The sequence below is a fragment of the Lissotriton helveticus genome, chromosome 10 (genome assembly GCF_964261635.1).
Source record: "Lissotriton helveticus chromosome 10, aLisHel1.1, whole genome shotgun sequence".
NCBI lineage: Eukaryota > Metazoa > Chordata > Amphibia > Caudata > Salamandridae > Lissotriton > Lissotriton helveticus.
This window is the reverse complement of record NC_136071.1, coordinates 1,021,923,166-1,021,938,545: the sequence shown is the minus strand read 5'-3', so window position 1 is coordinate 1,021,938,545 and position 15,380 is coordinate 1,021,923,166.

The window sequence follows — 15,380 nt, the reverse complement described above, 5'->3', positions numbered from 1 at the left end:
TGTTGGCGAAGCGCGACATAGCGCAAAAGTGGGGAGCAGCGGAAACACCTACCCTGACCCAATGGTGTAAGAACATGGACATAACTATGGTGACGGAGAGGGCGGTGTATGAACAAAGGTCTAACCCACGCAAGTGGAATAAATTATGGCTACCCTGGAACACCTATAGGGGGGATATATGCGCGCCGCTACCAGAGGAAACAGACATAGATAGTTCGGCAGAGGATGAAGATGAGGAATAAGGTGGGGGGGAAGAAGATAGGGTACAAACAATGGGTAAGCCACAACACTCTTGTTCACCGGAAGGGGCTACAGTTCATAAGAATCATAGCACGTTCAGCCTATACTACTGCTTAGCTAATAAACAATGTAATGATGAGTGTAAGAACTGATGCCAAGTATCCATGCAACAGCGTTTTTAGTTCTTAGTTATACTAACAGAAAATGTAAGTTGCAGTAATGATTGATTATGGCTGAATGTTGAAGTCACACTATTACATGTCGAGACATATAAAAATGGATATTGCACTGCAACAATAAAAATATTTAAAAAAAAAAAGAAATGCCAGTATGACACTAAGGTGTAGATATTTTCTAGCGGCTATGGTACTTTTCTTCAACCCTTAGAAGGATGAATAGCGGCGTCGGCCCTGCTCGGCCACGATTCTGTGCTCTGAGGACGGCACACTGACCTCCGTAGCACGCGCTCAACCCGCGGAGCTTCCCACTCTTGGTAGAAAGTCGGGTCACATCGTTTTTATGCTGCTACAACCCGTTCTCCAGGGATTATGCATGAGTTCTGAAGCGTAATAAAAAGCAAACGATAATCAGTTACTGGATGGACTAAAAGAACTCCTGCTATCCACAGGCAGGTTGGAAAATAAAATTAAATGACTGAGGGAAATTTACCAAATGTGAGCCTCTGACAGCTGGTTGGTGAGATTACGCAGATCTTACGTTGGTGGACGATGCAGAGAGAATATTGTGCGCTATACGTCTAGGGTGACCAGAACTTTAAAGCCATTGAAAGACGGACATGGCGCATTTGCTCAAATTGTATACATTATGATCTCCGGTTAGTGTTAGGTTTTGCTTTGCGATGATTTTACTGTATTCCCACGTAATAAGGACTGGGGAGCAGAGGGTTGAGGAGGCAGTGTACCTACTTCTAACTGTATCAGCAATCGGATTACTTTTACTCATCCTGGTATTCATGAACCTTCCGCCATTTCCATTGCCATGGCTTCAATCCATAGGGCTTTGAGATGCCAAAAAAGTCAGTACCATTGAATGATGCAACTGTACGGCCGAAGCGTATTTTCACATGAATAGGGATTTGCCGCATTTGCCACATAATCCATCATCTGCTGCCTAATCTAATTTAACAAATATATATACATATTTTCTAGCTCGAACTGTTCGAAGTTACTAAAACGCAGTGAGGCGTATAACTATGAAGGGGAATGCCCTTGGCAATGGTTGACTGGTCTCCTTTAGGTTCCTTGTCGCTATCTGTAGGTGTTGAATGGGTACTATAGAGGTCAAAACCCAACCCAGGGGAGATTAACAATTGTACAAATAAGGAAGTAATAGTGTCTCAATATGTGCTGTGCTATGCTGCATAATTTGTTTTCTTGCCGCCCTTTGCAAGAGTGGACGGGTCACCATTATGTTCCTTGTCGCTATTTTAAGGTGTTAAACTGGGACTAAAGAGGTCAAACCAAACCCAGAGGGGGTTAACAATTGTACAAATGAGGAGATAATAGTTTCTCAATAGGTGCTGGGTATGCGGCATAATTAATTTTTCTTGCCGCATAATGTGGTCAACCCTGCCGCATAGGTTGTCTCTCTCCTGAAGCATAACAAAGAATACTGGTGAGAAATTATTGCATTAGCCTATGAGAGGCCTCGGCGAAGATTATTCAGTTAACAGGACAGCCTGTTGTTTGCCATACTTACATCTGTCCTAATACCAAGCCAAGACTTGAAACGTGTTTACTTGGCCCTTCCCGGCCTGTGTGCGAAATGTGCATTTGAACAGGGTGAGTCCCTCAGTGATAAAGTTTGTGGGTGCCCGTCATCATTTTGACAGGTGGGGGTACCTGCTGCTTCCTTCCAGGACAGTCGGTGGGCGCCAGATTTAGGGTACCTTCAAAGACGCAGTTTTTGTTTCCCTTGGGATAGAGGGGAGACAGAGCGGAAAGATAATACAGTTTATCTGTAAACTCTCGGTCAGGGCTCCTGGCCACGTGCTTATTTTGAGAGCCTTTGTCAGTTTTACTAGTTTAATTAAATCGTACCTTCCTAACACCAGGCCGAACTAACTCAAAGCTAGCCAACCGCTAGTCCAGCAATCAGATTTGTAGGTAGTAATGGGGGTCCTTCAGCCCAACTAATCTCTAGCTGGTAGTCACTATGCTGACTAATCAGAGAATTGGATCACCTTTCACTTTAACTAAAGCTACCCTCTCTCTAGTCCGACCCACCTATAGTGTAGCTAGTGATTATGACAGGGCAGATCAGTTAGGTAGCCTACAGCTAGTCGTATAGTCTTGCGGATAGCTAGCTGATCTGTAGACGAACTGATTCCTAGCTAACAGATCACTCGTCTAATCAACCCATTAGCTAGTGGATCTTTTGTTTGATTAACTATGTGGAGCTTTTCTTCAGTTTTACTAGTCTGTGGCTCTCACTACGCCAGTCAAAGATATTGCTAGTAGGTTGAAGGAACGGACTCATAGCCGGTATATAATCATGATAGGTGATTTATAAGTCTTAAATCAACAGATAGCTTGTACTAAGGAACCGACGGCCTCAGTTGAGTTGTCTAGAATTGGGGCAGCAGCCTTAGCAGCAAGGGCAGGCTCACCATCTAACACTGTGATGAAAATGGGATACTGGTGGTCGGCGGGTTTCGCCGTCATATCAAGCCTGGGTGGCTGTGGAATGATGTTTGCAATTTGGTCATGACTGTGCCTGACTTTTCCATTTCTCTCCTGTTCAGTAGGGTGCCCTGCCACGGTGGTACAGTACTGGGGCACTCTTCCCCGACGGTTGGAGAGGGGCCGTTAACGGAGTTTGCCGGGCTGGGAAGGGTCTTGCCCTTGGCAGAATTCGATGGTCAGGTATGATACCACGCAGGGCAGAGGGCCCCTGAGGTCGGCCAAGAGCCTGGAATGGCTCGGTGAGGCGGCTCAAAGAGGAAGGGGCCGGGTTGTGCTCAGTGAAGGGCCGCTCGCGTCACATTCCACACTGAATGATTATCGGTAAGGTGAGGTATCACAATGATCGCAGTTGCCGACAGAATTTGCTTGGTTAGGGCGAATTTTCCCATTGGCCAGAATCGCCTGTTCTGCCACGATATCACGCAGAACGAGGGCCCCTGAGCTCGGCCAAGAGCCTGGAATGTCTCGGTGAGGCGGTGCAAGGAAGAATGGGCCGGGTTGTGCTCAGTGAAGGGCCGCTCGCGTCACATTTCACACTGAATGGGGATCGGTGAGGTATCACAAGGATCGCAGTTACTGACAGAATTTGCTTGGTTAGGCGAATTTTCCCATTGGCCAGAATCGCCTGGTCTGCCAGGATATCACGCAGAACTTGGGGGCCCCGGAGTGCGGGCGAGATCCTTGAACGTGGCAGTGAGGCGGCTTAACGGGGAGTTGGCTGAGTTGCGCTCAGCGAAGGGCCGCGTATGTCACATCCCACACAGAATGATCTCTGGGGACGCAATGTATCATCACGATGGAGTACAGTTCCCTGACTTGGGCACGGATACATAGATCAAGGGAGTTTGGTCTTTTTTCATGCAGAACGCAGGTGGGGAGGGTGTCAGACCCGAAGGCCTGGGCCACCATTGTTGCGGTAAAAAGACCTGCGAACAGTGACATTGACTTACAGAATGGAGGGGAGTCCGCCTTGCGGACTCCCTAGGCCAGCACCGAGGGGAGAGATGGTAAGCTCGCCCGGGGAAAATTGACCACCGGCTGGGGAGGCTAGGGCGACAGATTACAAGCCTCCTGGGTCCCTGGGCAGCCTGGTGGTCGGGGGGTGGGCCCCGTTAATGGCGGACAAGGATCAGAGGTGGGGGCCCACCGCTCAAGGGCGCAGGCGCGCTGCGCCTGCGTGGAAAACTCATTTTGAGGGGTGCGAGCCAGGAGGCCCCTTGGTGCTGGGGGAATAATAATCTTGCAAATCATGAAAGTCAATATTAAAAGTGTGTTGTAATTTTGAAGTATGCAGTTGATTTGCCTTGTCATGTTTATGAAATGTTGATATTAAACATGGCCGTTTTTAACCCACACAAATCTCTTTGGTTGATTTAACTGTGGGGTACTTTATGCTTGAAGAGGGAGGTGGGGCTATGCTGGGGTATCCGGGTCCTATGACAAGCGCGAGTTTAAAGGAGCGCGCACTTAGGACCCGGTCCCCCGGGCCCGCCTCCCGGTCACATAGGTAGGGGACGGTCGGCTCGCCCAATGGACGTCCGGCCGTCAAGTGCTTCCGGGTCAGGGGGAGTGACGCACATCCGGTGCAGCAGGGGGCGGAGACCTTTGGCCTATTTAGGGTCAAGTGCCCGTGGCCTCGACCTCTTTTCCCTCTGCTGCACCGGGACCGGCTGACCTCGCCTTCTATGCTCCCCCCCATTGCCTACCCTTAGTTCTTTGTTAACACCCACCCACCCGTCCCGTAGTCCAGAGTTTTGAGGGGGCGAGTTGCGGTAAAAAGACCTGCGAACAGTGACATTGACTTACAGAATGGAGGGGAGTCCGCCTTGCGGACTCCCGAGGCCAGCACTGAGGGGAGAGACGGTAAGCTCGCCCGGGGAAAAGTGACCACCGGCTGGGGAGGCTAGGGCGACAGATTACGAGCCTCCTGGGTCCCTGGGCAGCCTGGTGGTCGGGGGGTGGGCCCCGGTAATGGTGGACAAGGATCAGAGGTGGGGGCCCACCGCTCAAGGGCGCAGGCGCGCTGCGCCTGCGTGGAAAACTTATTTTGAGGGGTGCGAGCCAGGAGGCCCCTTGGTGCTGGGGGGATAATAATCTTGCAAATCATGAAAGTCAATATTAAAAGTGTGTTGTAATTTTGAAGTATGCAGTTGATTTGCCTTGTCATGTTTATGAAATGTTGATATTAAACATGGCCGTTTTTAACCCACACAAATCTCTTCGGTTGATTTAACTGTGGGGTACTTTATGCTTGAAGAGGGAGGTGGGGCTATGCTGGTGGATCCGGGTCCTAACGGAGGTAGGAGTATGCATCTATGAGACATGGTGCAATAAAGAAGGACGGGAATGCGGCCGAGGAAGAGATTGTAACAGAGGTAGGAGCATATATCTATGGCACTGGGTGTAACAGAGAGATAATTGCATGTGGCCACACAAGAGAGAGTACGGGAGGTAGGAGCATGCAGCCATGAGACAGGGTGTAACAGAGAGATATGGGCATGTGGGCACAGAAGAGAGTATCACAGAGGTAGGAGCATGCAGATATGAGACAGGCTGTAACAGGTAGAGATGGACATGTGGCCACAGAAGAGAGTGTCACAGAGGTAGAAGCATGCAGCTATGAGACAGGGTATAAAAGAGAGAGATGGACATGCAGTCACAGAAGAGATAATCCTGGAGGTAGGAACATGCAGCCATGGGGCAGGGTGTAACAGGGAGAGACGGGCATGCTGCCACAGAAAAGAGCATCACGGAGGTAGGGGCATGCATCTACGGGAGAGGGTGTAACTGAGAGACATGGATATGTGGCCAAAGAAGAGAGTGTCAAGGAGATGCAACATACATCTATGGGAGAGGGTGTAACAGATAGACGGGCCTATTACACAGAAGAGAGTGTCAGAGAGGTGGGAGCATGCTGCTATGAGACAGGGTGTAAGAGAGAGAGATAGGAATGTTGCCAAAGAAGAGAGGGTCGGGAGGTAGGAGCATGCAGCTGTGGAACAGGGTATAACAGAGAGATATGGGCATGTGGGCACAGAAGAGAGTATCACAGAGGTAGGAGCATGCTGCTATGAGACAGGGTGTAACAGAGAGAGAGGGGCATGTGGAAACAGAAGAGAGGGTCAGGGAGGTAGGAGCATGCAGCTGTGGAACTCGGTGTAACACAGAGATATGGGCATGTGACCAGAGTGTCAGGGAGGTAGGAGCATGCAGCTATGGAACAGGGTATAACAGAGAGAGATGGGCATGAAGCAACAGGAGAGAGTGTCCTGTAGGTAGGAGCATGCAGCTATGGGGCAGGGTGTAACAGTGAGATTTTGGCATGCGGCTAAAGAAGAGATTGTCAAGGATGTAGGAGTATTCATCGATGAGGCAGTGTGTAACAGAGAGAGATGGGCATGCAGCCACAGAAGAGAGTGTCAGGGAGGTAGAAGCATGGAGCTATGAGACAGGGTGTAACAGAGAGAGAGGGGCATGTGGAAACAGAAGAGAGGGTCAGGGAGGTAGGAGCATGCAGTTATGAGACAGGGTGTAACATAGAGCGGCATGCAGCCACAGAAGAGAGAGTCAGGGAGATAGGAGCTTGCATCTATGGGATCAGGTGGAACAAAGAGAGATGGGCATGTGGCCACAGAAGAGAATCATGGAGGCAAGAGCATGCATCTATGAGACAGGGTGTAACAGAGATAGACTTGCATGAGGCCACAGAAGAGAGGGTCAGTGAGGTACGTGCATGCTGCTAAAGGAATGGGGGTACCAGAAAGAGATGGACGTGTGGCCACAGAAAGGAGTGTCGTGGAGGTAGGAGCATTCATCTATGGGATCAGGTGTAACAGGGAGAGATGGACGTGTGGCCACAGAAGATAGTCACAGAGGTAGGAGCATGCATCTATGGGACAGGGTGTAATAGAGAGAGACTTGCATGCAGCCACAAAAGAGAGGGTCAGGTAGATGAGAGTCATGGAGGCAGGAGCATATATCTATGGGTTAAACATCAAAAAGGGGGTAAACCCAGTATCCCTATGAACCTGGGCAGTTGAACAATATTATTAACAATTGGTTCATTCGGGTGCACAATATTTCTTTCAATTTCTCATAGATTATGTAGAATTTTAATGTAAACAACAGAATCCAAAACCATCTGGATATTCATGTACTGCTTTATAAATTGTCATCATTCATAGGTACTTGTATCATATATCAATTTCAAGACAGGCTGTACAAAATTGGACTATACAGTAAGTGAACAATCAGTGCAAATAGTGACTTGTGGTGCTCAGTGCTTACGGCGCAAAAGTGACCAGCAAAACTGTACAATTATTATATACAAGGGGAAAGGAAACAATGATTTGACGTGGTCTATGTTTGTTTCGATTATAAAACTGTACACTGCATTTGTCAGTACTTAATACAGAATATTAACACAGCAGATCCACTTATTAGTCGATGTTTCGACCCTGGACGAGCGCACATGGGGCGTCACACACGGGTCTTCATCAGGACTATAGGGGGGGGGGCAGCGAACAGCCTACATGATTTAAAAAAGAAATGTGTTTTGTGGTTGGATTCTGAAAATGACTAAGGACTTCACATGCCTATACTAATAATGGCACGCACCTTCATATAAACCCAACCGGGTTTAAGGTTGAGTCGAAACTGTATTCATCTGTTCTGCTATAAAAGAAGCCCTAATCAGTGCTTTCATTCAATTGGACAAATTGTAGTGTTAATCAAAACACAGTTCTCTTATTTCTTACCTGTCGGCGTAGCGAAAAAAGCGCACCCGACGGTTGCTGTGGATATCGGCTCACCAAAGTTTAAAAGCCAAACTGAAAAGAATGGGGCATGTATTTTAGAGGAGCCTCCAATATTAAGACTCACCATACAGTGTTATCCAAAAATTACTTTTTATGGCTCACCTAGGTATGGTAGCTATTATTCTACCTAGTTGGTACTCAGTGTTGATTCAGGACAGGGGTTACCAAACACCGACTGGAATCAATTTATTTTCATTTTATTTTGACTGTGATAGAAGCAAATAAAATAAAGGGTCGTGAGTTGACCGCTAACTAGTGGTTCTGGAAACCCAACCAATTACAACCCACAAGGGGATTGCTGGGCTTACCTTTTTTTTATTTAGCGAAAAACGGATACAGGACACCGAAGGAGAACAAACTTCCAGAACGGCGCGGCTCCAAACAAATTTGCTTCACGGAGCTGAGGCACTGCTATTATACGTAAGAGGGCGCGTGTGCGTGTGCGCATGCGTCACTGCTGGTCCGTCGCGCGGTAACCATAGTGATGGAATGCTATGTGAACGGCATGACGTACCCCATTGTGGATACACGTCAGCCGTCACCGAGCATGTTAGAAATGGATATCCCTCTTCATGAAAAACTGTTAGCGAGACCTACCACAGTCTGGCGGTATTAAAAACATATTCAGAAAGCATTTGGGCATTTGATATATCTATGTTGTATATATCCTCTCCTTAGATTCAAACATAGATCTTAAGACCAGTTGATAAGCGGTCATCATTCATATTCCAGTACAAGTGAACAATGAGAAACCTTCCACAGTGTAGCGACATTAAAGGACATTTGAAGAAAATTTTCAAAAAGCATTTGGACATTTGATACATATATGTGTTGTACATATCCTCTCCCTGGGAAAGAGCATAAGTTTAAGACCAGTAAATAAACGGTCATCAGTCATATTGCAGTACAAGTAAACATATCATATCATATTACATTAAATGGCAATACTTCAAGCAACATCACACGATCATGTAATCATATGGAATATAATCTTACAATATCAAATAAAGTCACATACTGGTGATCGAACCTGGGCAAAGTGATAGTATCTTACAATTGTCCCATTTGCCTATTTATTTCTTCGATTTCATTTAATCCATTCCTCAGTGAGTCTAGCGAATGTATCCAGCGACACTTCTTATATTTTAGAGAGTGTGAAATGGAGCCGCCCCTTGGATTAGCATGTAGTTTTTCTAACACCCACCATTTTATGTCTTGTGGGGTATGATTCTGAAGAATGAAGTGTTCGACAAGTGGTGCCCCTTGTGTTTTACATTTCAACCTGCTCATGTGTTGTAAAATATGTGTCTTTATTTTCTGTGTGGTTTGCCCCACATAGATCTTAGTGCAAGGACACATTATTGTATAAATTAGGTTTGTACTATTGCAATTGCTGAAATGACGGAGTCTATGAGTTCTATCCGCATGTACGAAAGCGTCCCCTTCTTGGCGAATGTCACAGGCCTTACATGAACCACATTTGTAATGACCAATGATGGGTGGTAGACTTAGCATACTCCGAAGGTCTGGTTGCTTTTGTGGTTCCAGATAAGCTTGTACCACTTCATCCCTCACGTTCCTACCTCTCTTGAATGCAAAGATAGGTTTGTCTGTAGTACTAACTGGGTAGAATAATAGCTACCATACCCAGGTGAGCCATAAAAAGTTATTTTTCGATAACACTGTATGGTGAGTCTTAATATTGGAGGCTCCTCTAAAATACATGCCCCATTCTTTTCAGTTTGGCTTTTAAGCTTTGGTGAGCCGATATCCACAGCAACCGTCGGGTGCGCTTTTTTCGCTACGCCGACAGGTAAGAAATAAGGGAACTGTGTTTTGATTAACACTACAATTTGTCCAATTGAATGAAATCACTAATTAGGGCTTCTTTTATAGCAGAACAGATGAATACAGTTTCGACTCTACCTTAAACCCGGTTGGGTTTATATGAAGGTGAGTGCCATTATTAGTATAGGCATGTGAAGTCCTTAGTCATTTTCAGAATCCAACCACAAAACACATTTCTTTTTTAAATCATGTAGGCTGTTCGCTGCCCCCCCCTACAGTCCTGATGAAGACCCGTGTGTGACGCCCCATGTGCGCTCGTCCAGGGTCGAAACGTCGACTAATAAGTGGATCTGCTGTGTTAATATTCTGTATTAAGTACTGACAAATGCAATGTACAGTTTTATAATCGAAACAAACATAGACCACGTCAAATCATTGTTTCCTTTCCCCTTGTATATAATAATTGTACAGTTTTGCTGGTCACTTTTGCGCCGTAAGCACTGAACACCACAAGTCACTATTTGCACTGATTGTTCACTTACTGTATAGTCCAATTTTGTACAGCCTATCTTGAAATTCATATATGATACAAGTACCTATGAATGATGACAATTTATAAAGCAGTACATGAATATACAGATGGTTTTGGATTCTGTTGTTTACTCTAAAATTCTACATAATCTATGAGAAATTGAAAGAAATATTGTGCACCCGAATGAACCAATTGTTAATAATATTGTTCATATATCTATGGGACCGGGTGTAACCGAGTGAGATGGACATGCAGCCACAGAAGGAAGTGTCCTGTAGGTGGGGCAGGGTGTCACACAGAGAGATGTGCATGCATCCGTACAAGAGAGTCATGGAAGTAGGAGCATGCATCTAAGGGACAGGGTGTATCAGAGAGAGATGGGCATGCGGCCACGGAAAAGACTGTCACAGAGGTAGGAGCATGCATCCATGGACAGGGTGTAACAGAGAGAGGGCGTGCAGCCACGGTAGAGAGGGTCACGGGGGTAGGAGCATGCATCTATGGGACAGGGTGTAACAAAGAGAGATTGGCGTGTGGCAGCAGAAGAGTGTGTCAGGGTGTAGGAGCATGCATCTATGGGACAGGGCATAACAAAGAGAGATGGGCATGCAGCCACATAAGAGAGTGTCAGGGAGGTAGGAGCTTGCAGCTATGAGACAGAGTTAACAGGGACAGATGGACATGCCGTCACAGAAGAGAGTGTCAAGGAGGTAGAAACATGCACCTAAGAAACAGGCTGTAACAGAGAGAGATGAGCATGCGTCCACATAAGAGAATGTCAGAGAGGTAGGAGCATGCAGGGCTTTAAGTGGGATAAAAAAACTGGGGGGCCTCTCGAAAGGGCGTGGCCTATGTAATTAAGGGCGTGGCTTAAAACCACGTAAGCCTAAAATCTGTCTTTAGCATAGTGTTCCGCCCGACTTCTATTTTGCTGCCTCTGTCATTGCATCCAGATATATGATACAACAAGTAACATCAAATCTACAAGTCAGGACTATTGGCTTTGTCAACGGCTGTTACTAACTGCAAAAACAGAAGGGAAATCATGAGAGAAAATGGCTCTGTTTAAAGGATTTCCCTTCCTCCTACAACACGGCTCACCTGGAATGACGTTCTTGACCTCCACTACTCAGTATTGAGCAAAATGAGCATGTGCACATCGATGTGCACGCTCTCACTGCAGTCCAAGAAAAAAAGAAAAAACGGACTACCTTTGCGAAGCCCGAAAATAGAGCCCGCTAGAGACCTGTTTCGAGGCCCCCTGAAAATAATTGCTGGTGCTCAGACCCGGACAGACCTGGCCCACTTAAAGCCCTGGGAGCATGCATCTATGAGACAGGGTTAACAAAGAGAGATTGACATGCCGTCACATAAGAGAGTGTCAGGGAGGTGGGAGCATGCATCTATGGGCGCGGGTTAACAGGGAGAGATGGGCATGCGGATACAGGAGAGAGAGTCTCGGAGGTACTAGCTTGCAGGTATATGACAGGGTTAACCGGGAGTGATGGGCTGGCGGTCAGAGAAGAGAATGTCAGGCTGGAAGGAGCATGCTGCTATGGGACAAGGTGTAACAGGGAGAGATGGGCAGATGGCCACAGAAGAGTTTATTATAAGGAAGGAACAGTTGACTTGGTCCCCCTTACCTCTGGATACTATGATCCCTGAAGGAAAGCAAAGAGGGCAAAACCCCAGGTCCAGACAGGGTCCCAGTAGATGTTTTTAATATTGTTGTCGATTGTGGGGCACAATTTTAACCAGAGTTTTTAATATGGCTGTGACAACAGTGATTCTGCCTCCATGGGGAATGTCTACAATAGTCTCAATTTTTAAGAAGGGTAATAAATCAGAACCATAGAATTATCACCCAATTTCACTTTTAGATTCATCTGCGAAAATAATTAGCAAGGTCCTACTTAGGGATTAGAAGAATGGGCTTGTGAATTCTCAATACTCTCGGCTGTACAGTGTGGTTTCAGGAAAGGCCTGGGGATGCTAGAGCAATGTGTGAATCTGGACCTAATAATAGGAAAATATACATGTGCCTAAGGTGGTAGACTGTACCTCTGCTGTGCAGGTTTGAGCAGCGCTTTTGATCTAGTTGACCACACCATTCACTTGTCAACTCTACTTGCTATGGGGGTACCCAGGCCTACTATTTGCTGTCAATCACAACTACCTTAGCTTTAGAAAGAATCTGAAGACCTTCCTGTTCTAAAAAACACAAATTTACTCTTCCACTTTCACCAGCGCGGAGATACCCAGTGGGGTGATTCATGCGCTTTACAAGATATCAAATAAATAAATAAGTACACTATGGTCCACGAGGTGAAAGTACTAAAAACCTTGCAGTTAAACGTGGTATTCAGCAAGGTTGTGTACTTGCCCCTTTATTATTCTCCCTGTTCATTAATAGGGTGGATAAAAACCTTACAAGTAGTGCAAGCATATGCCCCTTTAGTTGCTGGGCATCCTACACCAGTGCTTTTGTATGCAGATGATGCTGTCTTGTTGGCTAGGACCCCGGTAGAGTAATAGCATTAAATGAACACCTTTGGGGATTTTATTGCTGCCAGAAAATTGATTGTTAATAAAAACAAAACCTATACAATGATTTGTGAGGCAAGGCACAAGAAATGTACAACATTTGTTATGGACAATACCCCAGTGGTTACTGTTGATACCTTTTGCTATCTGGGTATCACCTTTTCAGGCAATGGCCAATGGTCTCGAGAAGTTACAAATGTTAACTGCAAGATGAACAGATGTACTCATGGAATTTTTAGATTTTCAGGCAAGTTGGGATCCCGGCTGACTAAGGAGATAATAGCAATCTATAGGCCTAGGGTTTTATCTATCACCACATATGGGGCTGGTGTGTGGGGCTTCTACAATAGTAAGGTGCTACAGATTGAGAAAAATGGTTTCTTCAAACGCTTACTCTGTTTGCCTAATTCAGCCTCTTCCAAGATTATTCATAGAGAGGCATGCCGACAATATCTTACAGATATAGTCACACTTTGTCCCCTATTGATTTGGCGTTCCATTTGGTCCAAACACAAGACCAGTTTTACCAAGTCAATTATTTAGATTGCTTGAGTATGTATAATGCACTGACTATTCCCTGGCTATAATAACTTTTTTTATAAGAAATTATTTAAGATTCCTGTCCGGACTAACACCTTATTGGTAATATCACTTACCAAACTGTCCATCCGAGAAACTTTTCAGATTTATTAAAGGGAGGCCCGGATGAACTGCGAGACGAAAGGAAATCCACTGTCATGTTTTATCTAACACTTACGTTAAAGGGGGGCTGCCAAGATTACTGAACTTATACATCTAACGTAATGCATCGTTTTGTATTAGTCAGATTTAGATTGGGAATCGCTCATCAGTTAGTTGCCTTCCCCCATCATGTAAATGTATCCCTCAGATATGACCCCTTGCCCATGTGACGGCCAGAGAAAGCAAAGCACTGTGCACTTTATATTGTTTTGTGACTTTTATTCAAGTTTTGGATGCTATTATTTAAAACCTTTTGCTTGCACAAGGTATCAGATCGCATATTGCTGCTCTAAAATATATGCTTGAGTTAAATGATATTACGGTCTGTCTTAATGTTGCACTTTTTACTACAAATGCGACTACTATACGTAAAAGTATTGTAGATGACACAGTGATGAACTCGTGGAATTTAGATGGAAATCTTATTTTTTTTAACTATTTTTGTACGCCTTTGGCATGATTAATTGTGATATCATGATGTACATCTGGTGTTCTTTTATCTTACCTTTCTTAATTTTCTACAATAGTTATGTGCAATGTGATTTGTTTTTTATCTTCTCCAGAATGCTTTTATGGTTGTTCTTGAACTGAGTGTCAGGGTGGTAGAAACAAGCAGCTTTGAGGAAGGGTTAACAGGGAGTGATGGGCATGAAGCAACAGAAGAAAGTGTCAGGGTGGTAGAAGCCTGCATCTATGGGACAGGATGTACAGGGAGAGGTGGGCATGCAGCTACAAGGCAGAGTGTCACAGGAAGAAAGGAAAGTGCTGGTAGAGGTCAGGATATCGCAGGGAGGCAGGGGCATGCACCCACAGAACAGTGTATGGAAGGAAAGCACGGACGTGCAGCCAGGGCCATTTGGGAACAAGAAATCCCACTGGTTCAGTATGGGCATGCAGCACGTGGCAGGGTGTCACATGGAGGCAGGGGTATAAAGAAAGAGAAGAGGGTCTCACAGAGCCGTAGTTGCTTGCATGCAGTCTTATTAGAGGGTATGAAAAGAAACATTGACAGGCAGTCAAAAGTCAGGGAGTCGTGAGCAGGTAACGCAGAAGTGTCATAGATGTCGGGTAGGACAATACAGCCACAGCTCGAGGTGTCAGGCGAAGAATAAACCTGCGTCCACGGGACAGGGTGCCACAGGGAGGCAAGTGCATGCACCCACCGGGTGGAGATGGCGCAGGCTGGCATGACTATCAGCCACAGCACAAGGTATCAGGGGGTAGCATTACCATGCATGCTCGGGGCAGAGTGTCACAGGGAGGCGATTGAAGACATGCTTCCACAGCGGGGGTGTCGCAGGCACACAGGCCGTGCACCCCCTTGAGAGTGTTCCTCAGGGAGAAAGGGGCGTGCAGCTTACAGAGGCCCGAGCCATGGGACAGCCTGCCACGAGGAGGCAGGGGCATGCAACCAGAAGACAGGGCCCAGACGGCCATATAAGAAGGCAGTAACTGGACAGTATGGCGCAGAGGTTTCTGAGGTTGCAGGCATGGGCCTCGAAGTCACGGGGAGAAGGGCACATGCGGCCAGAGGGCATTGCGTCACAGTGACATAGGGGCATGTGGCACAACATGGCGTCACTGAGCCGCTGGAGCGTGGCCGCCGGTGTGACGTAATCTTTCTTAACAATAAGGCAGCGGACTGGGTGCCCATGTGTCAGGATCATATCCTCGAAGCTCCCTATCTACAAACAAACGCACGTCCCTCCCTACAGCGGGGTCGTTTGGGCACATATCTCCTACAGTATTGGTTCAGTGACTTTAGAGGAGGTTGGCTGGTCGCTGTCTTTAGTTCTTGAAGACTGCGCCTGCACGGGCGGGGTGGAGGGGGTGGACAGGCTCAGCTCACCGACAGCTTGAGCACTACATCGGTGCTGTCTTTGTTATCTGCTACAGCACAGCCAGCCCCTACAGCGCGCCGAGAGGCGCTGCTTCAAGACCCCCGCCCTCTGTGAGGGGACAGCGCGCAGACAGGCGCTGCGGCAGCCAGGCATGTCATGGGCAGTAAAACCA